The sequence below is a fragment of the Dama dama genome, chromosome 12 (genome assembly GCF_033118175.1).
Source record: "Dama dama isolate Ldn47 chromosome 12, ASM3311817v1, whole genome shotgun sequence".
Lineage (NCBI taxonomy): Eukaryota > Metazoa > Chordata > Mammalia > Artiodactyla > Cervidae > Dama > Dama dama.
The window spans coordinates 47,454,553-47,481,695 of record NC_083692.1 but is presented as its reverse complement, the minus strand read 5'-3'; the positions used below and the strand labels follow the sequence as shown (position 1 = coordinate 47,481,695).

General features: G+C 41.7%; 1 protein-coding gene across 4 annotated transcripts in view; it reads left to right on the top strand.

Moving 5' to 3' along the window:
• Positions 1-27,143, top strand: part of RAB27A (RAB27A, member RAS oncogene family) — an 81,091-nt gene that overhangs the window by 13,294 nt on the left and 40,654 nt on the right. The window contains exons 1-2 of one of the 4 annotated variants that reach the window (XM_061157194.1): positions 973-991; positions 5,924-6,040. The exons of 2 other annotated variants lie outside the window; for them this stretch is intronic. The gene's annotated coding sequence lies outside the window, so the exon portion shown is untranslated. Of the gene's footprint in view, positions 1-972; positions 992-5,923; positions 6,041-27,143 lie in introns of those variants that run through there. One more of the 4 variants, XM_061157193.1, reaches the window with a different exon arrangement.

Here is a 27,143-nt window from a genome sequence, read left to right as displayed (position 1 = left end):
GTACTCTAGATGATTCTGCTGCCAGTGGGCTTCAGACCATACTTGGAGAAAGTTCTCTCCTGGATCCATTCACTCTTGCTTCAGTAGCTGGACCAGATGTCTCTCAAGGCTCCTCAGAGTTTCTGTGGTTCACCAGTGTTTTGTGCTCACAGACCTCGGGCACTGGATGGGGAAGAAATATGAGCATGGAGGAAGGATCTTGGGAACTTGTACAGAGAAAGATCTTCTTTTTTTTTTTTGACATGTACACACTGCTTTATTTATTTTTGGCTACACTGAGTCTTCGTTGCTGCACGTGGGCTTTCTCTAGTTGTAGAGCGCGGGGACCACTATCTAGGTGCAGTGCATGGGCTTTCATTGTAGTGGCTTCTCGTTGCAGAGCACAGGCTCTAGGAGCACAGGCTTCAGTGGCTGAAGCACTCGAGCTCAGTAGTTGCAAACTTGCTGGCTCGTGGGCACTTGGACTCAGTAGTTGTAGCTCCAGGCCTCTAGAGCACGGGCTCAGTAGTTGTGGTTAGTTAATGCTCCAGGGCATGTGGAATGTTCCCGAGCCAGTGTCCCCTGCATTGGCATGTGGATTCTTATTCACCCCAGGGAAGCCCCCAGAGAAGGTTCTTATATGCCTGGCTGTTCGTGCTCTCTCTGCTGCCTCGATGTTTGCAGGCCATGTCTGGCTTTGAGTAACTTGTGATCCTTTCAGTTATCTGCCCCCAAATTGTGCAGCTCTCCATGTAACAGCTTCACCCGTGTGTTGGTGAACTGCCCCAAAGTGAGCCATTTCCTCCAGGCTGAAATGAGTATCTGTTGAGTACTGAGTTGCTTCAGCTTTTGAGGCAAGAAATGGCATTTCATCTGTTTGATGATATGATCCCTTATTTTTCAGGCATAGAATGGACATATTTAGTGAATGAACTGTCAGTCCATCAGGAGACAATGACTTGGTGCCATTATGAAGGGAAAAAGTGAGATGCAAATTTTAAAATAATTTCAGGTATGATGCCTGATGTCCTCTTTTTTTTTTTTTTTTTTGGTGAGTTGGAATGGTGATTTCTCCTCCAGAAGTTTACCTAAGTACCCTAGGATCCCTGTAGTGAAAATAATGCATATATCCAAAGCTGGTGGAAACCTCTTAGTCCTTTGCCCAGTGGATAAATCAGTACTGGTGAAATATTACATTTCTTTAACAAGGCCTAGTCCCTGAAACAAATTATTAGGAAAAGTTTGGAAGGGAATTTGGGAAAGCAAACATTTCAGCTTCCTGGAATCCCCTGTGTATAAGGTAAATTATTTTTCTGGTAAGAAAATAGTCAAGGTACAGGTTAAGTTTCTAAAGATAATTTATTTTGCTGCTGATGTCAGAGTTGGTAATACCAAGAGGTAACTGAGTACAGTAGCTAGAGCTACCGTTTACTGCAAGCTTCCTGTGTGTCGGGAACCATGTGAACATTCTCTCATTTACTCTTCAACAGACTTTCAAAGTAAATATTATCCTTCATTTTACAGCTGATGAAACAGGCTCAAGGGATTGAGTGTTTTGACCAGTGTTGGAACTGGGGTTGCCAGGTATGCAGGGCTTTGCTAAAATGCAGGCCCGGGTTAACTAGGATAGTTATTACCCTGAGTGTCCCCCAGCTCACTGACCTACAGTTGATGGCTAGGAAGTAAGCCCGAAGGATTCTGAATTGTCTGATAGATGGTACATATGTGGAAGTGTGCCGATTTGCCTCACAGAGAGACCTTCAGAACACTTTGTGGTATGTATTTTTCTCCACTGCATGCATAATTCTGATCTTGGCTATTTGGATTCCAGGTGCCTTGTCAGTTAGAAGCTGCACATTGGTCGGGGGGGGAGTGACCCTGGAAAGGCACTCTGATTACTGTGGTGAGGGACAGCTGGCTGACTGACAGAGAAGGTGAAGGCAGGGAGAATGAAATACAACCTAATAAAAGACAAGATCAATAGTGTCAGGAGGCCTTAATATAGTGGCAAACATACCTTAAAAGAGAGCAGCTATTACTGTACTAGGTGCCAAATACTGTTTTAAGCACTTTGTAGTATAACATGACTCATTTTTACAAAATAATCCTATTGTTCCACCAATGAGGAAACTGAGGCACAGAGAGGTTAGGTAACTTGGTGAAGGTCACACAGCCAGTGAGTAGTAAAGCTGGGATTCAGATCCAGGCAGCCTGAGTCCAGGGCCCAGATCCTCAGCATCCTGTTTCCATGTAGGCCTTAGATCCCTAAAAGTGTAGCGCATATTAGTGGTGTTTATTGTGATGGCCTGAATCATCTAAAGGGGGGGTGGTAGAATAAAACTTTAAGGTTGGGCATTACATGTCTCCTTGTATTAATTAATTTTAAAAATTTTATCAGGGCATAGTTCTGCAAGGACTGTTAGTAGAAGTCATCAGAATCTCCGCCCGCGGCTCATTTCCTGCTCTCCTGAGTCAGCTGCTTTCAGTTCTTGCAATGAGTTGACACTTGCTGGTTGTTGTATCCTAATGACGTACTTGTACTTCTGTATGATTGATTTTCAGTTTTAGGCATCTTCTATTGATGCGTTACTATGGAAAAAGAAAATTTTAGTTTGCTTTTCCACCCACCCCGACCACACATGCATAAGATTTCCATCTCCTCCTTCTCCCAACAGTTACATTATAGTTGTAGCTAGCTCAGTATGTCACGGACTTCTATTTATGTTTAGGCTTCCCTCCTGGGTTGGGCAGTCTCCTGAGAAGACAACTTGAAGCACTTGCCTGTGGAGTATGCCTGCCTTTTGGAAGTCCAGCGTGTAGGTGTATGGTGGAGGTGTCTTCATATTTATTAATACTATGCAACTTTGCAGCGCCTCCCCTGCCTCCACTAAAGTTGGTATGACTCAGAGACCCCCTGCGAGTTTGATTCTTGGAGTTTTACTCTCTCTGGAGAATAGACGTTCCACTTCTTCTGGAGCTAGAGGAGTCACAAGGCTGGCAAGGCTGGGGTTTGGGGTGTAAACAGACTTCCATTATTTTAGCCTCACTTTATGCTCTCCCCTCCCCCAGAGGTATTGGGGCTCTGACTGCCTAAGCCCTTTCTGGAGATTCTGTGATGAGTTGCTCCTCGTGTTTCTCTACTGGCAGATAAGGAGTCTGGTTTCCTGAGTCTACTAATCAATTACCTCTTGTTCATCTACTTTTGTTTTTTTCTTATTTTCCCAGCACATCACTGCATATATATTTAAACCAATCCATTTTTCAGGAAACAGAAATGCCACACAGTGTGCAGTTAGCAAAGATAACTTCTATAAGTCAATATAAAGTGTTACAGTTTAAAGCTCTTATATTTATTTTTAAAATTTTTATTGGAGTGTAGTTGCTTTATAAGGTTTTAGTTTGAGAGGTCATAGAACTAAATGTGTTTAGTGTGCTATCTTTATCCTGAAGCCTGAAAGACCCTGGAGAAAGCTTTCAATGCAAAGGGGTCATAAAAAGGCAGTGTTGCTCTAAGGGGAAGACTGATACAGTCCTATGAAAAAGGCGGTTGTCGAAGTTTTGCTTGCTACTCATAGTGTAGTTCTAGGACTAGGAACATCATTGTTACCTGGGTATCACTTGAGTGCTGTTTAGAAATGCAGAAATCCTGGGCTCTACCTGGGCCTGTTGAATCAGAATTAGCATTTTAACAAAAAATCCCTGGGACACTCCTAGGGATTGAAGATTGAGAAGTGCTAATATCAAACTTTCCTCCCCTTCTACTGTAATTTAGAATAAGCTAACTGTAATGAATTTTTATGTGGGATTTAAACATTTTGGTACTTTCCCTTACTAAATTATTCTCCAAATTCTAGAGCAGTGGTCCCCAACCTTTTTGACATTAGGTACTGGTTTGGTGGAAGACTCTTCTTCCATGGAATGGGGCGGGGGAGGGAAATGGTTTCAGGATGATTCAAGCACATTACATTTATTGTGCACTTTATTTCTAATCTAATGCTGTTGCTGATCTGACAGGAGGTATCGGTCTGTGGCCCAGAGGTTTTCTTCTACCAGATGATGTCAGACTGGTTATGTTCAGGCTTTTTCAGTTGCTCACAGTTCTGGAGGTTTGTGATAGGTTTTAAAGATTGCGTCAGTGGAGTCTTTAGTCACACTTGGAGTGGTCAAATGAGAGGGTGGCTACCCCGTGAGGTGAACGATACGTCATTCGTTTTTATGCCCAACATCTATCCCAGTGACAGGCCTGTGTTTAACTAGAGGCTTGTGGAATGAGTGAGTCGGATAAGACACAGTTCCTGTCTTCGAGGTACTCACCAACCAGCAAAGAATCAACTGGATATACAGGGTTGACCTGCCCTAGGAAAGAGGCAGCACAGAGAAGGGGCATCCGAGGCAGCATTACTGGCAGAGGGAACCAAAGGGCTAAGTCTCTTAGTGAACAGAGCCTGTGGGTTTAGAGCAGGTGCACTCAGGTGAGTATATCAAAATCACCTGGCGGGCTTGTTAAACTATAGACTTCTGCCCTCATCCTTAGAACCTCTGACTCTGTAGGCTTGGGGCGGGCCCATGAATGTGCGTTTCTAACAGCTTCCCACATGATGCTGATGACACTGCTTTCCCATTTTTAAAATCACTGGTTTTAGAGAATTCCAACTAGTTATGGTGGCTGGAGTCAGGAGGCTGAGAACAGTAGATGACAGGGAAGGCAGAGGCCTAGGGAGTGGGGATGTTACTGCGAAGATTGTGGGGAGCCCCTGACTAGTTTTACTGAGGAGAGTGTTGGACACCCACTTACCTTGTTGAAAGATCACTTTGGGTGCAGTGGGGAGGATGGGTCAGTGGAGAGGCCAGGTTGGGGGCCAGAAAATCAATGTGTGGTTGACTGTAGCCATCCAGATGAGAAGTGATAAACACATGGAATAAAGACTAGAGGAGGAAAGATCCCAGTGGTCAGTGGAAGTGGGAGGGAAGGGAGGGAGGAGTCATTGAAGGCCATCAGATGTCTGGCTGGCTGTGCGTTGGGATTGTTACTCAAGACACAGGAGAAGTGGGTGTGAATCAGGGTCTACAGAGAAGAGCTCAGGAGGTAAGTGGAAGGCCAGACATGTTGAATTTAAGATGCCAGCAAGGTACCTGGGTGGACTGCCAGGCAGAGAGTTTTCCTTATGGGTCTGGAGGCCAGAGCGAGATGTGTGGGAAGTCCCTTCACTTCTTCAACTTACACTGATCTCCTGTGGTGTTTGCTTGAATCAGGCCTTGTAAATACAAGAAAGCAATATTAATAAAATATTGCTAATTATAAATAAAGAAGCAATATTAATATAAGGGTTTCCCCAGTGGCTCAGCGGTTTAAAAAAAAAAAAAAATCTGCCTGCAATGCAGGAGACGTGGCAGGAGCCAGGGGTTCAATCCCTGGGTTGGAAAGATACCCCCTGGAGGAGGAAGTGGATACCCACTCCAGTATCCTTGCCTCGAAAATCTCATGGACAGAGGAGCCTGGTGGGCTACAGTCATGGGGTCTCAAAGAGTTGGACGTGACTGAGCAAATAAACACATACATGCAATATTAATATAACCCTTACGGACCTTTAGAACGCAATACTTTTAAATATGTTTTATCAAGAAAACAAATATTCTACTTGTTTGGTTGAGGGGAAAAGAAAAAGTTGAAGTGTAAGTCTTCTAACACTGGAAGAGGTTAATGCAGCTGCCTTCTGTCTGAGAGACCAGGAGATTGGATTTTAGTAAAAGCTTGAAAGGGGCAAAATCACTTGACTGGTTTGTGGGCCATATGACAAACAGCTGAGACTAATTAGCTGGATTGTGGGTTTTTCCAGAGATGACTGATTTTGAAAGTTGATGAAGCGAACTGCTTTTCAAAAGACTCTTTTGAAAAACTTTTATAAGTAGACTGTTCTGATTTTAACCTTTCTCTTTGTAATAGACAAAAGTATCTTTTTAGAAGAGGACATGTGATTACAAGTTGCCTAATTGTTGAAGTGTTGGAAACTCCAGTCTCTAAAGTTTTGGGGAAATCAACCAGGATTTATACTTTGTCAAGGTATGGTTATGCTTTTTTTTTGGTGGTGGTGGGGAGGCAGAGGCTTCGAGTGCTGAGGTGCCAGTTTTCAGGTATTTAAAATAGTGCAATTTAACGTAAAATACCACTGCATACATTAATTTTTTTAAAACAAAGGCTTCAAGATGTCTGCTAAACTTCTTATGTTTAGTTTGAACAGTGCATTTTCAGCTACCAGAGAGTGGGCATGAATACTGACTGCATTCTTCCTTTCTTTTCTGAACTTTAACAAAGTAACAGAGGCTTGGATTCTCAGGTAAGATGTTGACTAAGAGAGCTGATTACGGAATTGAACAGCTCTAAGAGTCTTGCTCATCTTCTGAGCATTTTATCCATAAAAATTCAATTGGGATTTTGTCTTTAATACTGTTAATAGCTCTGTGCTATGTATGCTAAGTTACTTCAGTCGTGTCTGACTCTTTGTGACCCTATGGATCGTAGCCCACCAGGCTCCTCTGTCCATGGGATTCTCCAGGCAAGAACACTGGAGTGGGTTGTCATTTCCTTCCCCAGGGGATCTTCCCGACCCAGGGATCGAACCTGCACCTCCTGAGTTGGCAGGCAGGTTCTTTACCACTAGTGCCACCTGGGAAGCCCTAATAGCTTCCCAGCTAATAGTTCTAGTGGAGGATTATGTAAGTATGTATTTTAGTGTACGGTGTGTTTCTTCTGTCACTTAAATTTGTCTTCTAATTATTAATTTTGTGATGTTTGGAAACAGTATTGTAATTATGTAAGGAAAGGTCCATCTATTTTATTATTATTATTATTTTAAAGATTCATCTGTTTTAGAGATGCTTAGTGATAGCATGCAGGAATGAAAAATCTGGGCAGTGAATATGATGGGATGTTTTATCAAACAATTCTCTCCACTTTTACAAGTATTAGTTTGCTGGGGCTGCCGTAACAAAGTATCACAGTCTGTGTAGGTTAAATAATAGAAATTTCTTGCCTTGGTCCTGGCAGCTAAAAGTCTGAGAATCAAGTTGTTGGGGCTGTGAAGGAAGGATATGGTCCAGGCTGCTCTCCTTGCCTGTGGACTGCTGTCTCTTCCCTCTGTCTCCTCTTGTCACCTTTCCTTTCTGAGTGTCTGTGTTCAGAAATCTTCATAAGGACACTGGTTGTATTGGATTAGGGCCTACCCTAGTGACCTCTTTTTCATTTGATAAGCTTTCTAAGGACCTTATTTTCAAGTCAAGTCACATTCTGAAGTCCTGTGAGTTAGGACTTCAACGTATGAATTTTGGGGGAACACAATTCAACTCATAACAGATAAATTTGAAAAATTTCATTATATTGCAATTTAGTTGCCTCCAAGTCATGCAGTAAATATTTGTTTACTAGCCAAGTGCCTAGACCATGTTTGGTGTTGAGTATGTGAGGATAAATAAGACTTGATCTCTGTCCACTGACATTGGTTTAATCATATGTGTGGATATAGCTTCATGAGTGTGTTCATTTATCTCTTTCATTGAGTTTTGGCCACTTTCAGAGTTGGGTGTCCCCGAAGACACGATCAGTGTCTTGACACATGGGCACCTGGAAGGGCTCTGTTGCTCCTGAAAGCCCTCAAGATAAACGAGAGTAGAAGACCCTTAACATTCATCTGGTCTGACCTCCTCATTTCACAGATGAAGAAACTGGGGCTTCAAAGTGCGAAAGTCATTTGTCTGATTAGTGCCAGAGCCGCAGCAGCTTCTACTCCAGTACATCATTTTGTTCTCTTGGTCCCAAGTTCATGCCATCACCTAGGAGTGAACCCAAAGTCTCTTTAGAAATCAGATGAGAAAGAGCCTTGATCAAAAGCTGACAGTCTCTGTTGAGATTCTTGGATTTTTAAGTACCAAAAAAAAAAAAAAAGACTGAGAGGATTTCATCCACAGAGTGTCGAGTTTGTACTTAATACATCCCGAAGGAGGTTGCTCCCACCTTGGTTAGTCTCTCTGTCTCTTACCACGTTCTCTTTATTCTTTTCAGACACACTGTTCAGTGACCCAGCAGCCATTAGGATACAAACAACATTTTTTCTCCTTTCTTGCTGCTGCTGCCGCCCACAAGACAGGAACTGCGGCAGAAAGAGAGCGCTGATGAAACATTGCCGGCCGGCAGGGTGCCACCATGGCAACCTGGACCTGCCCGTGTCTGGCAGGGCTGGGAGCCCAGGGCCGCCTCCGCTGCTGTTTCAGCATCTGCCCTGTCCAGTCTCAAAACCTGAGCGCTCACAGAGGACATGCCCCACACTTCGCTCTATTCCTCTTTTCTCTGTTGCTGCTATTCCCTTCTTCCTCCCTCTGCACTTGGTTGATTTCTAGTTTGAGCCAGGGCGCACCACAAGTGATAGCTGCTGGAACAGGACCATTAAAAACAAAAGCTGATTTCTGCAGAAGCCATCCTTGTTTAGGGCTGTCCTTGCAAGAGGGCACCTTCCTGCTTTTTTTGGCTTTCCCGTTGTTGCTGGCATGGCTGGGGCCCTGCCCCCTTGACAGAGCAGAGGCCGGGTTTGGTGGGGGTTGGAGGGTAGGGAGGTGGTTATGAGAGGCTGCCTGGGAGGAGAGCTGGCCTTGCTGCTGTTTTTCTGAAGGCAGGAGCTGCTTTGCTCAAACATAGATGCAAATTGCCCAAGAGCTGAAAGCAGTCGATTTTTTTTTCTTTTTTTGCCTATCTGTTTTCTTGCTTTTGCCCGTTTCATTTTCTATTAGACTTCTCCTCTCCCTGATGGAACCTGTAAGGGGATCCTTTAGCTCCAAGTGCTGGATTTATCACACTGTAAATGTTAAGTGGATCTTCTGTTTTCACAAGAAGGAGGAAGTCCAGACAGCTTTAAGCTCATACCACTCTGTGGTGGTGACTGATGCAGGCTGTGGACTGTTGTTTGAAAATTCTTTCTAGTGTCCTTGGATCTCTCTTGCTGAGCCTTACATTTTGGCTCTCTTCCTTCTAAAAGGCCTTCTCTCTCGCATGGCCTCAGGAAATCAACTTTGTTGATGACTCTAAAATCCATCTTGTTAACCCTTATTTTTCTTCCGAGCCCTAATATTCTGTTTTCCAAATGCCAATTAAACACATTTCCCTGGATATCCCTGTGACATGAGGGACATATAATTGGTCATATTCCACACAGGATTACATAGTACTTGAGAGTGTGTCTGGGTTTAAAGCTTGGCTTTGCCTTTATTGACTGTGTGACCTTGGAGAACTTACTTAAGCTTTCTCTGTGTCAGTTTTCTTATCTGTAAATTAGAGCGTTCATAGGGTTGTTGTGAGGCTCTAGTGAGTTAATATATTAAAGGGTTTAGAAAAGTACTCAGTAAGTGTTTGTTATCATCATCTCAAACCAGCTTTTCCTCTCTTGCTTGTGTGTGGGTGCTCAATTGTGTCTGACTCCCTGTGACGTCATGGACTGTAGCCCACCAGACTTCTCTGTCCATGGGATTTTCCAGGCAAGATTACCGGAGTGGGTTGCCATTTCTTCTGCCAGGGGATCTTCCCAACCCAGGGATCAAACCTGCATCTCCTGCATTGCCAGGTGATTCTTTACCACTAAGTCACCTGGGAAGCCCTTTCCTCTCTTAATGGTAGTGTCTTCCATTCAGTTAATAAACTGAAAGTTTTGATTATCTTTAACTCCTGTACCAGTCAGTTAAGGAGCTATACTGATTTTCTACATCCTAAATCTATCTTGAATTAATCCCTTCTTCTGCATCCCACTGTCACCAACACAAGTCACTCACCATCTCTCATCATAGCTTCCTGGTCCTCTGTGTATCCTCTGAAAGATCACTTTCAGGCACAGACCTCATGTTCCTCTCCTTCATAAGAGCCTGCAGTGAGTTTCCATTGCCCAGAGGATAACACACAGAGTTTCTAGTGTCATACAAGAGTCCTTTCAGGCCCAGGTCCCAAACCCTCTCCCATCTTTTCAGCCTGTCTGGACACCTCCTCTCCCATCCTGGTACAGTCCAGTAATGGCATGCATTTGCTGAGGTTCCCTAAATGCATGATAATCTTTCCCTCTTAGACCTGTGCAAATATAGATGCCCTTCCCTGACTGCCCCCCTCCCAGTCTGTTACCTGTTCCCTTTTCATGGCTCCAAGCCTTGTCTGTTTTGTACTTCAGATGTCAGACAGCCCTTACCTAATTCCATCAAAACTCAGTTACACCTTTCATATTGGCATCGATAATATTTTTGTTGGTGATTTCTGTTCTCTTTAAAGGATAAGGCTTATTTGACCTGTGAGGTAAAGCTCTTTACCACATCATCTGTGAACTGTGTAATTTTGTTTTCAGGTGTCACTTATCCCTCTGTGTGCTGATGTAAGTCCGTGGCTGGGGTACCCCTCTGTGGGGTGACTTGGTGGGCTCCCCCACTTCCCTGGCCCTCTCTGCCCCAGGTCTCCCAGCTGCCCAGTTCTGTGTGCATATTTCTGTGACAGTTCTTGTTCCACTGCATCTTCATTGTTCATGTTCATGTACAGCACTTCTGTTAGACTGTTGCTTTTCTGGAGCCTCGTTCTAGGTGCTTAGCATAGTGACACGTGCAGGGTCTGTTCTCAGTGCTCACTTGGTACATGCATGATGTTGAACTGATGTGCTCATCAGCTACCACCTGAATTTCCATCATTCATCCTAGCTTCTCTCTCCTCACTGTCTTTGGGCTTTGCTGGTATATCTTTAGATCGTTGGTGTAGGACAGTCTACTTGTCAGATTTCGTTTAAAATTATTAACAACTTTTGGATTGACGTTTGTATATCATTTTGCATTTAGTTTCAGTTATATTTAAGAATATTGGGTTTATGTATATATCTTGGCAAGTACCTCTCTGTCTGTCACAGCCCATTCCCCTTGTCATCCTGTGCTTTATAATGTTTGCAATTTTGCGTTGGTCTCTTGAGCCAGGTTTTTCCTCTAAAGCCTCTAAAAAGTGCTGTTAAAAAAATTAGATTCCTGGGACTTCCCTGGTGGCCCAGTGGTTAAGACTCTGTGCTCCCAATGCAGGGGGCATGGGTTCCCTCATTATTCAGGAAACTAAGATCGCACAAGCTATGTGGCACGGCCAAAAAATAAATATATACATTTCCATCTAGTTTAGTTTTATATAGTTCTGAAAAGTGTTTAAAAACTAAAAGTGAGTAAGTCTTTATAGAACTCACAGAATGAAGATAGGCTGTTTTCTTTTCAAATTTTTAAAATGGTGTTTTAAAACGTAACTGCTGGCAATGGCCCTGTAGCTCTTTGGAGTCAGGTGTAAACTACAATTCTGTATATTCTTGTGATTTTTAATTTACTTTTCTTAGGACAAAGGACTTGAAGTTTATTTGAGAGCTGCTTGTTGATTTCTATTTCTTTTAATTGCCCTTTTTCATTTCTAGATCATGCCTTATCTAGCAATATTGGTAAAATAGCTGTATTTTATAGAGTTAAATACAGACTTTAGTATAATTGTATAGACCAATTGAAAAAAAAACTTGGCAAAGTTTTTTCAAAAATGCATCATAAATAATTAGCCAGAGTATAGAAATGTAGCTTCAGCTTCTTTAATTTTAAAATGAAGACATCACTTTTTAAAAAGTGGTAAGATCACGTTGAAAATGTTATTGGATTATAGTTGATTTACAATTTTGTGTTAGTTTCAGATGTATAGCAAAATGATTCAGTTATACATATATCCCTCTTTTTCAGATTCTTTTCTCACATCGATTATCACAAAATATTGAGTAGAGTGCTATACAGTAGGTCCTTGTTGGTTTTCTTTCTTTCATATATAGTAGTATGTGTTTGTTAATCTCAAGTTCCTGATTTATCCTCCCTCCCCCATCTTTCCCTTTTGGTCACCATGTTTGTTTTCGGTATCTGTAAGTCTGTTTCTGTTTTGTACATAAGTTGATTTTTATCATTTTTAAAAATTAGATTCCACATATGAGTGATATCATGTATTTGTCTTTCTCTGTTTGACTTACTCCACTTAGTATGATAATCTCTAGGTCCATCCATGTTTCTACAAATGGCATTATTTTGTTCTTTCTTAATGGCTGAGTAATACTCTGTTGTATGTATGTTCCACATCTTTACTCATTCCTCTGGCAGTGGACATTTAGGTTGCTTCCATTTCCTGGCTACTGTAAATAGAGCTGCACTGAATACAGGGATGCATTTATCTTTTCGAATTTTAATTTCTCTCCAGATAGATGCCCAGGAGTGGGATTGTTGGGTCATGTGGTAGTTCTATTTTTAGTTTTTAAGGAACTTCCATTCGGTTCTACATAGTAGCTGTACCAATTTACATTTCCACCAACAGTGTAGCAGGGTTCCTTTTTGTCCACACTCTCTCCAGCATTTATTGTTTGTAGATTTTTTTTTGATGATGACCATTCTGACTGGTGTGAGATGATAACTCACCGTAGTTTTGATTTGTATTTCTCTGATAATTAGTGATGTTGAGCATCTTTTTATGTGCTTTTTGGCCATATGTATGAAGGTCAGGTGGAGAAGGAAATGGCAACCCACTCCAGTATTCTTGCCTAGAAACTCCCGTGGACAGAGGAGCCTGGTGGGCTGCTGTCCATGGGGTCGCAGAGAGTCAGACACGACTGAAGTGCCTTAGCATGCATGCATGTATTGGAGAAGGAAATGGCAACCCACTCCAGTATTCTTGCCTGGAGAATCCCAGGGACAGAGGAGCCTGGTGGGCTGCTGTGTGTGGGGTCGCACAGAGTCGGACACGACTGAAGCCACTTAGCAGCAGCAGCAGCATGAAGGTCAGGGGCTTCATTGGTGGCTTAGTGGTAAAAAATCTGCCTGCAATGTAGGAAATGCAGGAACCATGGGTTCGATCCCTGGATTGGGAAGATCCCCTTGTGAAGGAAATGGGAACCTCTCCAGTATTCTTGCCTGGAAAATCCCATGGACAGAGGAGCCTGGCAGGCTACAGTCTATGGGGTCACAAAGAGTTGGATACAACTGAGCGACTAAACCACCACATGATCACAGTTTTTGACTAGCAGAGGGAGATGACAGATTGGGTGGGGTCTAGTGCATACCAAGAGAGGTATGATAAGGCAAGAAAGATGAGGAGCCTGTTTCATATTCACTGTCACAGTCATTTCTCCAAGGATCTGGGGAGTGCGTTGACTTTCTTTTTTTTTAAGCTATAACCTTTTGGTGAGTCACACAGTTGTGTGTGGGGGAGGCAATGAGGTGAGACGAGGGGAGAATATGGATGAGGGTCTTTGGATCTTTTAGCTTTTCTATTCTCTCCTGTTCTACACTGTAGAGTGCTTGCCTCCCAGGGAATCCCAGCTTTAATGTACTGTTTAGGACTGCAGATTACTTCGAGAACTTATCCATTTCCAGTACACCAGGTTTGTACACCAAAACTTTTGTATGCTTTCTCTCAGAACTCACCTCCCCCGTATCTAGATTAGGTGTTAATCTCATGTGCTCCTTTTATTATGCTGGGCATAGGTACTAACCATGCTTGGAGTCTTGCTTCAGTGGTCAGCATTGTCCGTTAGATGGTAAATTTGGTGGGGGGACTCAGATGCTGTATCTGTCTTATTTGCATTTCTATCACCTTGCACAGTGATGGGTGTGGGCACTCAACTGTTAAATGAATGAACAAAACAAACATGTGATCACCTCTTACTAAGACAGAAGCTGTCCAGTCTTTTGTAGACATATAACTTCCCTTTGATGCAGCATTCCACAAACTAGATTTGTTCCTCCTGCTTTAAACAAAAGGGAATAGCTACCTTTTCCCCCTCTGTCTTCAGACTGTACAAATTAGATGATCATCATGGCTGGTCTGGTTTAGGTTTGGAAGGGTTTTGAGGCTTGGACTGGCTCCTTTGGCTGATAGTGCTGAATTACAAAATATATATAAGCTTCACTTTTTATCTCTCTTAAGATGCTTACCATTTTTTAAATGCGTTACCCTCAATGCTTAGTGTTATTATAGGGTATGCTTGAACCCCAGTACTTAAAAGTCCAACATAGTAATGAAAAGAAAATTCAAAACCTAGCTAATGATATTCTGATGTTACTCTAGGTAATACAAGACTATTTGAGTTGAAAAACTTTGTGACAATTACTTCTGTCTCTAAGTGACTGCATCTTGAGTAACCTTTTTTCTTTTGGCCCCAAACTAGAACAACTTGTGTAAAATGTGATGTGTTACATTTGAAGGCTAGTTTTGAGTACATCATTTCAATTACATGGAACTTAATAGACAATTCATTTTTTATTTATCCAAATATTTATTAATGACTCTGAGAATTATAGCATCCTTTCCTCAAGGATGGACTTGGAAGAAGCAATAACTTTGAAAGAGAAGTCCTGGGTACAAGTTATCAATAAGAAGTTAGGAAAGTTAGAGAGAAAACTAAAAGAAAAATAAAGATCAAAGGCAGAATAATTGTAAAAGCTTGTAAATTAAAGGAGAAAAAAAATCATATTTTTCTCAGTATATTTAGAAACAAAATTTGATAAAATTGATGTACATTCATAATACTCATTCTTAGAAAACGAGGAGTAGGTGGAGTATTTCCTTATCCTGATAAGAGTGTCTACCAAAAACGTACAGCAAATGTTGTTCTTAACAGTGAACATTAGAATTAAGATGTTTATTCAGTACTTTTGGAGGTCCTAAATAGCACAGTAAGACAAGGAATATAAATAAAATGTATAAAGATTAGAAAAGAAAAAAACATGTATTTATTTTCAACTGTGTATAACAAATTGTTAGAATAGTGTGACTAAGTAATAAATAGATGGTAATATACATGTAAGTATATATATTTAAAAGATAGCACTATAATAGTAACAAAAATATAAAGCACCAGTAAGTCTAAAAATGTACAAGGTCTTTATGAAGGGAATTTACTTTGACATTTGTAAAGGCATTAAAGAAGGCATAAATAAATGTAGAGATGATACATATGCATGGATAGAAAGATTCAATATCATGAATATGTAAGTCTTTTCAGTCTGATGTATAGATTTAACATACTCAATTTCTGAGGAACTTAGATGGAAACGTGAAAGGTCAAGAATGTCCACAGTGAGGCAGTGGGATCTGGTCCTCTCAGGTATAAAAAATAAATACAAAGCTATGTTATAAAGTCATGGTAGCTAAGGCCTTATAACATTGGCCTATTGGTAATGAAAATGACCAAAAGAACAGAAGAGCAAATCCTGAAACAGATATGCCCTGGATGGTGACTCACTAGGAAGAGTAATTTTTCTCGATAAATGGTACTATGATAATTAGGTGCCTTTCAGGGAAAATTAGTGAAATTAGATTCCTACACGCACCTTAAAAATTACCACTGGATTGAAGACAATGTGAAAGGCAAAAATGTTTTGAAAAATAATGTAGAAGAACATCTTTATCACTTTAGGTAAAGAAGGATTTCTTAGCTGTATTTTTGTTTTGTTTTTTGGTCACATCATGAGGTATGCAGAACTTCTCTGATCAGGGATCCAACCTGCACCCCCCAAAGTGGAAATGTGGAGCCTTAATCACTGGACCATGAGGGAAGGCCATGGATTTGTTTTATATTATGTAAAGAAAACTGTGTATAAAAGATTGATAGGGATGACTACTTGATGGTTGAGCTATTGAAAAGGAGAAAGGACAGACAACTAGGTCCTACCGTATAGCACGGGGAACTGTGCAGTCAGCACCCAGAGGTAAACCAAAATGGAAGAGAATATATACATATAGAGAGAGAGTGTTCCTGGTGGCTCAGTGATGAAGAGCCCACTGCTGACGGAGGGGACATGGGTTCAATCCCTGGGTCAGGAAGATCTCCTGTAGTGGGAAATGGCAACCCACTCTAGTACTCTTGCCTGGGAAATCCCATGGACAGAAAGATCCCGGCATGCTACAGTCCATGGGGTCGCAAAAGAGTTGGATACAACCTAGTGACTAAGCAAACTACACACACACAGAGTGGGCTAGTGGTAAAGAAACTGCCTGCCAATACAGGAGACATAAGAGAGGTGGGTTTGATTCCTGGGTTGGGAAGATCCCCTGGAGAGGGAAATGGCAACCCACCCCAGTATTCTTACCTGGGAAATCCCATGGACAGAGAAGCATGGTGGGCTACAGTCCATGGGGTCACAGAGAGTTGGACATGACTGAAGCGACTTAGCACATACACACACACACACACATATATATGTATCTATATATAATAACTGTCACTTTACTGTACAGCAGAAATTTACATAACATTGCAAATCCAACTATATTTCAATTAAAAAAAGTGAAAAGACAAACCACAAATAGGAGGAAGATATTTGCAACCACTTAACTGTCAAAGGACGAGTACCTAGAACATTCTTCTCAAAAGAATTCCTGCATGTTCCTAAGAAAAAGACAACCCAATAGAAAAAAAGGGAAAGGACATGACTGTGCTTTTCCACAGGAAGAAATTGAATGGCCAACAAACTAAAAAAAAAAAAAAAAAAAAAAAGAAATTGAATTGCTCAACCACATTAGCAATCAAAGAAATGCTAATTTACATTACAATGTGGTACCATTTTGAGAAGTCTGACAATAAACACCTGATGTTGGTGAAGATGTGAAGTTGGGAGTGTAGAACAACTGTGGCGGTTGAGTTGCTCAGTCATGTCCGATTCTTTGTGACACCATGGACGGTAGCCACCCTGGCTCCTCTGTCCATGGGATTTTCCAGGCAAGTTTACTGGAGTGGGTTGCCATTTCATTCTCCAGGGAATCTTCCTGACCCAGGGATCATACCTGCATTGCAGGCTGATTCTTTACCACTGAGCCACTGGAGAAGCCCCTAGTTTGGCATTGTCTTGTATTATTGAACATATACATACCAATGTCCCAGGAATGTCATTCTTTCCTAAGCATCCTTCTCCTTTGGTATGTTCTGAATTGGTTCAGATGTCAATTCAGTTCAGTTCAGTTGCTCAGTTGTGTCTGACTCGTTGCGACCCCATGGACTGCAGCATACCAGGCCTCACTGTCCATCACCAACTCCCAGAGTTTAGCTCAAACTCATGTCCATTGAGTTGGTGATGCCATCCAACAATCTGATTCTCTGTCGTCCCCATCTTCTCCCTCCTTCAATCTTTCCCAGCATCGGGGTCTTTTCAGATGAGTCAGTTCTTCTCATCAGGTGGCCAGAGTATTGGAGTTTCAGCTTCAGCATCAGTCCTTCCAATGAATATTCAGGACTGATTTCCTTTAGGATGGACTGGTTGGATCTCCTTGCACTCCAAGGGACTCTTAAGAGTCTTCTACAACACCACAGTTCTAAAGAGTCAATTCTTCAGCAGTCAGCTTTCTTTGTAGTCCAATTCTCACATCCATACATGACTACTTGAAAAACCATAGCCTTGACAGGACGGACCTTTGTTGGCAAAGTAATGTTTCTGCTTTTTAATATGCTGTCTAGGTTGGTCATAACTTTCCTTCCAAGGAGTAAGCGTCTTTTAATTTCATGGTTGCAGTCACTATCTGCAGTGATTCTGGAGCCCCCCAAAATAAAAAGTCTGCCACTGTTTCCACTATTTCCCCACCTATTTGCCATGAAGTGATGGGACCAGATTGCCTGATTTTACTTTTCTGAATGTTGAGCTTTAAGCCAACTTTTTCACTCTCCTCCTTCACTTTCATCAGGAGGCTCTTCAGTTCTGATTCACTTTCTGCCATAAGGGTGGTGTCATTTGCATAGCTGAGGTTGTTGATATTTCTCCCGGCAATCTTGATTCCAGCTTGTGCTTCATCCAGCCCAGCGTTTCTCATGTTGTAGTCTGCATATAAGTTAAATAAGCAGGGTGACAATATACAGCCTTGACGTACTCCTTTTCCTATTTGGAACCAGTCTGTTGTTCCATGTCCAGTTCTAACTGTTGCTTCCTGACCTGCATACAAATTTCTCAAGAGGCAGGTCAGGTGGTCTGGTATTCCCATCTCTTTCAGAATTTTCCACAGTTTATTGTGATCCACACAGTGAAAGGCTTTGGCATAGTCAATAAAGCAGAAATAGATATTTTTCTGGAACTCTCTTGCTTTTTCCATGATCCAGTGGATGTTGGCAATTTGATCTCTGGTTCCTCTGCCTTTTCTAAAACCAGCTTGAACATCTGGAAGTTCACAGTTCATGTATTGCTGAAGCCTGGCTTGGAAAATTTAGAGCATTACTTTACTAGCATGTGAGATGAGTGCATTGTGCAGTAGTTTGAGCATTCTTTGGCATTGCCTTTCTTTGGGATTGGAATAAAAACTGACCTTTTCCAGTCCTGTGGCCACTGCTGAATTTTCCAAATTTGCTGGCATATTGAGTGCAGCACTTTCACAGCATCATCTTTTAGGATTTGAAATGGCTCAACTGGAATTCCATCACCTCCACTAGCTTTGTTCATGGTGATCCTTCCTAAGGCCCACTTGAGTTTCACATTCCAAGATGTCTGACTCTAGCTGAGTGATCACACCATCGTGATTGTCTGGGTCATGAAGATCTTTTTTGTACAGTTCTTCTGTGTATTCTTGCCACCTCTTCTTATTATCTTCTGCTTCTGTTAGGTCCATACCATTTTTTATTACCATACCTTTATTGTGCTCATCTTTGCATGAAATGTTCCCTTGGTATCTCTGATTTTCTTGAAGAGATCTCTAGTATTTCCCATTCTGTTGTTTTCCTCTGTTTATTTGCACTGATCACTGAGGAAGGCTTTCTTATCTCGCCTTGCTATTTTTTGGAACTCTGCATTCAAATGGGTATATCTTTCCTTTTCTCCTTTGCTTTTTGCTTCTCTTTTCACAGCTATTTGTAAGGCTTCCTCAGACAACCGTTTTGCTTTTTTGCATTTCTTTTTCTTTGGAATCATCTTGATCCCTGTCTCCTGTACAATGTCACAAATCTCTGTCCATAGTTCATCAGGCCTTCTGTCTATCAGCTCTAGTCCCTTAAATCTATTTCCCGCTTCCACTGTATAATTGTAAGGGATTTGATTTAGGTCATACCTGAATGGTCTAGTGGTTTTTCCTACTTTCTTCAATTTAGGTGTAAATTTGGCAATAAGGAGTTAATGATCTGAGCCACAGTAAGCTCCTAATCTTGTTTTTGCTGCCTGTATAAAGCTTCTCCATCTTTGGCTGAAAAGAATATAATCAATCTGATATCAGTGTTGATGGTGATTTTGGAGCCCCAGAAAACAGTCTGTCACTGCTTCTACTTTTCCCCTTCTATTTGCTATGAGGTGATGAATATGGATGCCATGATATTAGTTTTTAAATGTTGAGTTTTAAGCCAGCTTTTTCACTCTCCTTTTTCACCTTTATCAAAAGGCACTTTAGTTCCTCTTTGCTTTCTCCATTAGGGTGGTATCATGTGCATATCTGAGGTTGTTGATATTTCTCTCAGCAATCTTGATTCCAGCTTGGAAGTCATCCAGTCCAGGATCTTGCATGATGTACTCTGTGGCTTCCCTGGTGGCTCAGATGGTAAAGAATCTGCCTATAATGTAGGAGACCTCGGTCCAATCCCTGGGTAGAGAAGTTCCCCTCTAGAAGGAAATGGCCACCCACTGTAGTATTCTTGCCTGGATAATTCTATGGACAGAGGAGCCTGGTGGGCTACAGTCTGTGGGGTCGCAAAGAGTCGGACATGACCGAGTGACTTTCACTTTACTTCACTCCTCTGCATTTAAGTTAAATAAGAAAGGTGACAATATATAGCCTTGATGTATCCTTCCCCAATTTGGAACCAGTCTGTTGTTCCATGTCTGATTCTAACTCTTGCTTCTTGACCTACATACAGGTTTCTCAGGAGGCAGATTAGGTGTTCTGGTATTCCCATCTCTTTCAGAATTTTCCATGGTTTCTTGTGATCCACACAGTCAAAGACTTTGGTGTAGTCAGTGAAGCAGAAGTAGATGTTTTTCAGGAACTCTCTTGCTTTTTCTTTGGTCTAATGAATGTTATCAATTTGATCTCTGATTCCTCTACCTTTTCTAAATCCAACTTGCACATCTGGAAGTTCTTGGTTCACATACTGTTGAAGCCTAGCTTGAAGGATTTTGAACATCAACTTGATAGCATGTGAAATGAGCACATTTGTGCAGTATTTTGAACATTCTTTGGCATTGCCTTTCCTTGGGATTGAAATGAAAACTGACCTTTTCCAGTCCTGTGGCTATTGCTGAGTTTTCCAAATTTGCTGGCATATTGAGTGCAGCACTTTCACAGCATCATCTTTTAGGATTTGAAATAGCTCAGCTGGAATTCTATCACCTCCCCTAGCTTTGTTCGTAGTGATCCTTCCTAAGGCCCACTGTACTTCACACTCCAAAATGTCTGGCTCTAGAAGAGTGACAATACCACTGTAGTTACCTGGGTCTTTAAGACCTTTTTTGTGTAATTCTTCTGCGCATTCTTGTCGCCTCTTCTTAATCTCTTTTGTTATTGTTAGATCCTTATCGTTCCTGTCCTTTATTGTGCCCATCTTTGCATGAAATATTCCCTTGTTATCTCTAACTTTCTTGAAGATATCTCTAGTCTTTCCCATTTCTACTGTCCTCCTCTATTTCTTTTCCATCTTATTCTCATGTCTAGGCTCTCATCTTTAAAGAATGAGAGGTGATACAAGGGGCAGCTGCCACCAGAACCCCATTTAAGCTTCTCATGGCCGAAGTCTTCGGACTGAGAATTGTGTGAGGAAGAATCCATTGAGTCCAGCCCTCTTATGTCATATTTGAGGAAACGAGGCCTGGAAAGTGTTGGATCACACACAGGTGGTAGCAGAGCTGAACACTGATGATTAGTTGTCCAGCCCTCTTTAACTTGCCACATCACCTCATAAGCGTTCCTTTGTATTTATCGCCAGCTTTATAGTTATTTGTGTATTTGTCTTATGTTTCTCTGACTGTAAATTCTGAGGGGAAGGACTATATCTTAGTTACATTTGTCGCCTTTGAAGTAGTTAACTGGTCTTCTCAGTACCTGTTAAATTGCAGTCAAAACATGCTCTTGTACCAGACATGCCGTTTTCCTACTCCTCACTGCTTTGAAGGTGTTCAACTCAAGCCCTGGCCCCTATCTGAAGCCTTGGTCAGATTGTGCCCTGTTTCTGACTGCTCAGGGTCTTCAGTCCTCCCAATCATCTTGCTAGATAAAATCTCTCATATTGAGGAAACAGGCTCAGAGAGGTTACATGACTTGCCATGGATCACACCGCTAGGAAGCGACAAAGCCCCATTACATGTTTGATATCCTGTGCTGGGTGACATCTTGTATCCTGATGATCTTGTTTCATGTGTCTTTTGTAGAAAGTGAGTCCATTTTGTTTCCTTACCCTGATTGCTAGCTTCTTGAGGAAAGTGGCGAGATCACATATTTCTCCTGTGCCTTTTGTAGTTGTCAACACAGTACTGGGCATGTAGAAATTGCTTATCAAATTCTGTTACTGCTGCTGCTGCTGCTAAGTCGCTTCAGTCGTGTCCAGCTCTGTGAGACCGCATAGATGGCAGCCCACCAGGCCCCTCTGTCCCTGGGATTCTCCAGGCAAGAACACTGGAGTGGGTTGCCATTTCCTTCTCCAATGCATGCATGCACGCTAAGTCGCTTCAGTCGTGTCCAACTCTGTGCGACCTCGTGGACAGCAGCCCTCCAGGCTCCTCTGTCCACAGGATTCTCAAGGCAAGAACACTGGCGTGGGTTGCCATTTCCTTCTCCCAAATACTGTTAAGTTGAATGCAAATGTAACTTGATTTACCAAAAAAGAGCAGCTGTCAGTGGCGCTCTAAGACACTTTTTGAGTCATTCCTGAATGTAATCAGCAGGGAACAGAGGGAAGTGGAGGAGGGATGAAGCTGTCAGAGAAAGTCAGATGGTGGACACAGTTAGCAATGGAGTGGCAGCTGGCCTGTTGTCAGACCAGTGGTGAGGGGCGGAGGGGAACCCGCACACAAGAAGACAGTCCAGGTAACACAAAAAGTTTACTGTGGAGATGAGGGATGGGAGAGGAGTACTCAGAAGTAGCCTAACACCTGTCCAGGTTAATGAAGATAGAGCACTCAGATACATTGAGAAAACGTTGATTAAAGGAATATCCAGACCTTAATGTGGCTTTGGAGAATTGATTTCTAGGGTGAGATTTGAATGGGTAGAGAAGCACTTGGGTTAGTTCGTGATCATTCTGTTAATTACTGAGGCCGTGAGAAAAGGAACATAAGTAGACAAGGTTGTTGCTGGTGAAACAACTTCCCTCCCCTTTTCTCTACTATGGCGATCAACAGGGTCTCAGTCCTGAGCCCTGATGGTCAGAAGTGAAGGGAATTCAAATGACTGCATGTGTCCTCCGTACCCAGAGATGTGTTGTGATGACCAGCACCGTGGCTGTTCTGGGACTGCTTCATTTCACTTTCTTTTTTTGCACTGCCCTGAAAGTTAGTGAGGTGCTTTAGAAATTCCAGTACTTTGACAGCTAAACTGTATTTCCAATTCTGCCTTTTCCCAAAAGGATCATAAAAATCCACTGACAGACCACATGCTCCAGATTTTGGTTTGGAAAGTCACACTGCATCTGCTGAGTTAACAGTCATTTTGTATCTGAACCGGATGTGAAGCCTCTTGCATTAGAATGCATGCAGTAAATGTCCAGTTTCCTCAGAGAAGCCTACACATTTTCTTTTGTGAAGTTCTGTCTCCTACAGAGATCAAGATCAAGAGCTTTTAGAGAAGTAATAGAACTTTAGTCTGTTCTTTTCTGTGTCAGAAATGTTCATTTTAGAACTATTTTATAAAAGCTAAAGCTATATGTATCTCAACTGCTTAGAGGTACCAGTAGTTAAGGGAAATTATTTCAAATAAAAAATTGTAATTTCTATGCAGAAAAGTTCTTTATCATGTTCTATCTAAAATGTAAATATGGAAAAGCTTTTCTTGAACATTTGCTTAAAACATTTTCTTGAACATTTGAACTTTTAAGGTGATACTCATTTCTAGGAAAATTTCAGTATCATTGTTAGGAGTTTTGGTTTATTTTCAGTGTTTAATAGCTATATAGCAATTGTATTTTACTGTGATGTACAAATAAATAGGAAAGTTCTAAATTAAAATGATATCAGTGACAACATCATTATTTTAATGGAAAGATAATTCCTGGGGTCAAAATGCTTAACTTACTAACTTTTGCAATCAAATTTATTGGTATGTGAGGGCTAGTCCAGTTCAGTTGCTCTGTCATGTCCGACTCTTTGTGACTCCATGGACTGCAGCATGCCAGGCTTCCCTGTCCATCACCACCTCCCAGAGCCTACTCAAACTCATGTCTATCGCGTCGGTGATGCCATCCAATCATCTCATCCTCTGTCGTCCCCTTCTCCTCCTGCCTTCAATCTTTCCAGCATCAGGGTCTTTTCAAATGAGTCAGTTCTTCACATCAGGTTGCCAAAGTATTGGAGTTTCAGCTTCAGCATCAGTCCTTCCAATGAACATCCAGGACTGATCTCCTTTAGGATGGACTGGTTGGATCTCCTTGCACTCCAAGGGACTCTCAAGAGTCTTCTCCAACACCACAGTTCAAAAGCATCAATTCTTTGGCATTCAGCTTTCTTTGTAGTCCAACTCTCACATCCATACATGACTACTGGAAAAACCACAGCTTTGACTAGATGGACCTTTGTTGATAAAGTAATGTCTCTGCTTTTTAATATGCTGTCTAGGTTGGTCTTAGCTTTTCTTCCAAGGAGCAAGAGTCTTTTAATTTCATGACTGAAGTCACCATCTGCAGTGATTTTGCATCCCAAAAATTAAGTCATCACTGTTTCTATTGCTTCCCCATATATTTGCCATGAAGTGATGGGACCGGATGCCATGATCTTAGTTTTCTGAATATTGAGTTTTAAGCCAACTTTTTCACTCTCCTCTTTCACTTTCATCAGGAGGCTCTTCAGTTCTTCACTTTGTGCCGTAAGGGTGGTGTCATCTGCATGTCTGAGCTTATTGATGTTTCTTCCAGCAATGTTGATTCCAGCTTGTGCTTCATCCAGCCTGGCATTTCACATGATGTACTCTGCATATAAGTTAAATAAGCAGGGTGACAATAGATAGCCTTGACATACTCCTTTCTCGATTTGGAACCAGTCTCTTGTTCCATGTCCAGTTCTGTTGCTTCTTGACCTCCATATAGGTTTCTCAAGAGGCAGGTCAGGTGGTCTGGTATTCCCATCTCTCAGATTCTTTACCAGATGAGTCACAAGGGAAGCCCATGTGAGGGCTAACTTTATACTTTTAACAAATGGGTTTATTAAGGCATGATTATAGAATTATGAGAATGATTTTCATGTGTAGCTTATAAAACCTTTTTTACTACTTTGAGGTCACCTCTTTCATATATAGATTTTCATTTTATCCTCATTAAGCTGAAGTACAGTATTACATGTTTCTTCAGTTTCCTCCAAACCCTCAAAGTTTCTAAAGTTGCTGCTTGTCTATCTGTTATTCATGCACAAATACTTACATCCTCATGGTGTTCCTTTCATGTGTTTTATGCTCCTCTTGTCTGTAATTTTCTTTCCCCTCTTGGCTTGTTCTCCTGCAGATTCATAGTTTCCTTGCTAACACAGAATCTTTATTTTGCCTTAGCATACCTATATTGAGATCTCTTTATTCACTCTTTTTTTTTTTAATCAGGCCCTGTAGATTCTTTCTGAGTGACCATCTTGCTCACTGACTTTGGCCCCTATATTCTTAGTCCCCTCCCTTCAAATGTCTTTCTAATAGGTGCATTCAGAAAATAGAACTTGGAACTTTCCCTTGTGGCCCAGTGGTTATGACTCCAAACTTCCAAAGCAGGGGGCATGGGTTTGAGGTGGGAACTAACACATGCTACACAATGTGGTCAAAAAAGAAAATAGGAGCTTGGTTCCCGTAGGTGTCCTTACTATCTGGTTGATGACAAAGACAGGTATAGGTTTGGGAACCAAGTTCTAACCTGAATGCTTGAGTTTTCCATTTGCGCAGGGCAGGAACCTGCCTGGGTCAATTAGGGAGGCTTGGAAATTGCATGGGTTAAGCAGGAGGGAGCAACTTGTTGGAATAATTTCCCTGACTTAGGTAAGAATCTCTCTGGCTTTTGATAAAGTAACTACTAGCTGGGTCTTTTCTAAGTGTGGTTCCTGATGAACTAAGTAGTCTTCCCAGTGTGTGTGGGTAGGTGTCCTCCTGAGTTCCTCGAATTCATACGCCACCTCTCCCCCTTTTTGATCTACTCCTTAGTTTGTTGGTGTTCAACTCTGGCGAGACTCTGTCCACCTGTCTGGGACCTCCATTTGTATTTACCCCTTCTGAAGTGAAGTTGGTTCTGTGCCACCTTCATATGAGGCTGCCTTCTTGGTTAGGGAACACTAGGGGTTGCTCTGTTCCCATCTTACCTGTGCCCTTTCCTCCTTCCCTGGAACTTGCTGATGGGTCTAAGTAGCAGTTGTTGCATGTGTAGCATTCCTCATGATACAGCCATTAGCTGAAACAAGGGGTCCTGTGGAGAAAATACAATACTAGTAATTTCTTTTGAATTTATGGAAAAAGTCAAGTTAGTGGAGAGGATTTTAGGTTTTTATCCCATCTGCTCTGTTATTCTCGGCTGTACCTTAGTACAAAGTGGCTTAGGATACAGAGCAAAATAATATGTTTTCAGTTATTTTGCTGTATCATATAGTAAGTTTGCTATATCATTTCATTGTGTTCTTCAAAGCATATCTTGACTCCTGAGGGTTCTGCCCAAGCATAGGTTGTTGAGTCCATCAAGAAGAATGTGACTGTACTTTGTAATGCCCTTTAGGAAAAAATCAACAGTGTAGCTTGTTATGAACATCCTTCCAGTAGTTCCATTTTGCAAGTACACTGGTTTTCTGTTCCAAGGAGGATGCTACTGCTTGGTTTGTCTCTGGCCAGTTTGGTCTAGATTTTCCCTGGACTATTCAGCAGTAGATCCACAGCTCTTCTTTCCCTTTGAGTGACTCAATGATCATTGTTTCCAAGACTCTTTCCTTATTCTCTGAAGCTCCAGGTAGCCCTTCTTGGAGTTCTTACCATAGTCTTTCAATACATCCCAGATTTTCACTCCCAGATACGAAGAGTCCTAAGGTTGTGGTAAAGTGGGCAAGATTTGAGAGATGGTGTCTTTAGGAGATGTTGAATGAAAAAGCCTAGCAGACCTTGTAATGAGCTGTCAGTCTGAGGTGTGTAGGGAGAAAAAAAGTGTTGGGTACAAAGTTGAAGGCAAATGAGATGATTCAGAGCCATTTGAGGTTGAGCTTTCCACACTGGTTTTCCACATGTGTACGGTGGAGCGCTTGTTAGGACTTTGTTGGGTTCATAGGCCTTGAAATTGGGCTTACCTTCACTTCTTTCCCCAGAGTGGTTTTAAATTCACCTGTTTTATATATTAGAGTGCCAGGTAAGATTTCATTTGAAGAAACTTACTAAGGAAAGTTTGCAACCAGCTGGACAAGAGCAGTTTTCTGAAGGAGTGAAGGATCTGCGGCAGTGACGTTAGGTAGTTTTGAGCCCAAGTGCCAGAGCATCCAGATGGCTGTGAAGACACTGACCTGCTACGGACAAAAAGTAACCCAAACTTAAAACTGCTCTAAGTCAGACAAGAAGCTCCCCAAACATAAAATCATCTCTGTAGTGATCTGTAATAAAATGCTAGGATGCAACATACTGTGTTCATTCCTTATTGCTCAATTGACTGTCCTAACAGGAAAAAAGCCACTGTGTGCTGAACAGACATGCCTGAGCCTTGCTGTCACTTACTGAGTGTGGCTCACACATGCTTCCTTAACTACTCTCACAAGAGTGGACATGTGAATTCACTCCAGATTTTTAAAAATGAAAGAAAATAAGGAAAGACTAGTATGCATTACAACCTTCTCAATTAATGACACATTTATGAGAATGCAAAATACTATATAATATTTGGAATAGTATTTGGAATTCTCTCGTAAATGTGCCATTAATTGAGAGGGTTGTAATGTGCACTAGTCTAGCAAATAACTTTGCCAGGCAGTGTCAGTGAGCAGTTTGGAGACCTCTGAGTGTGGAT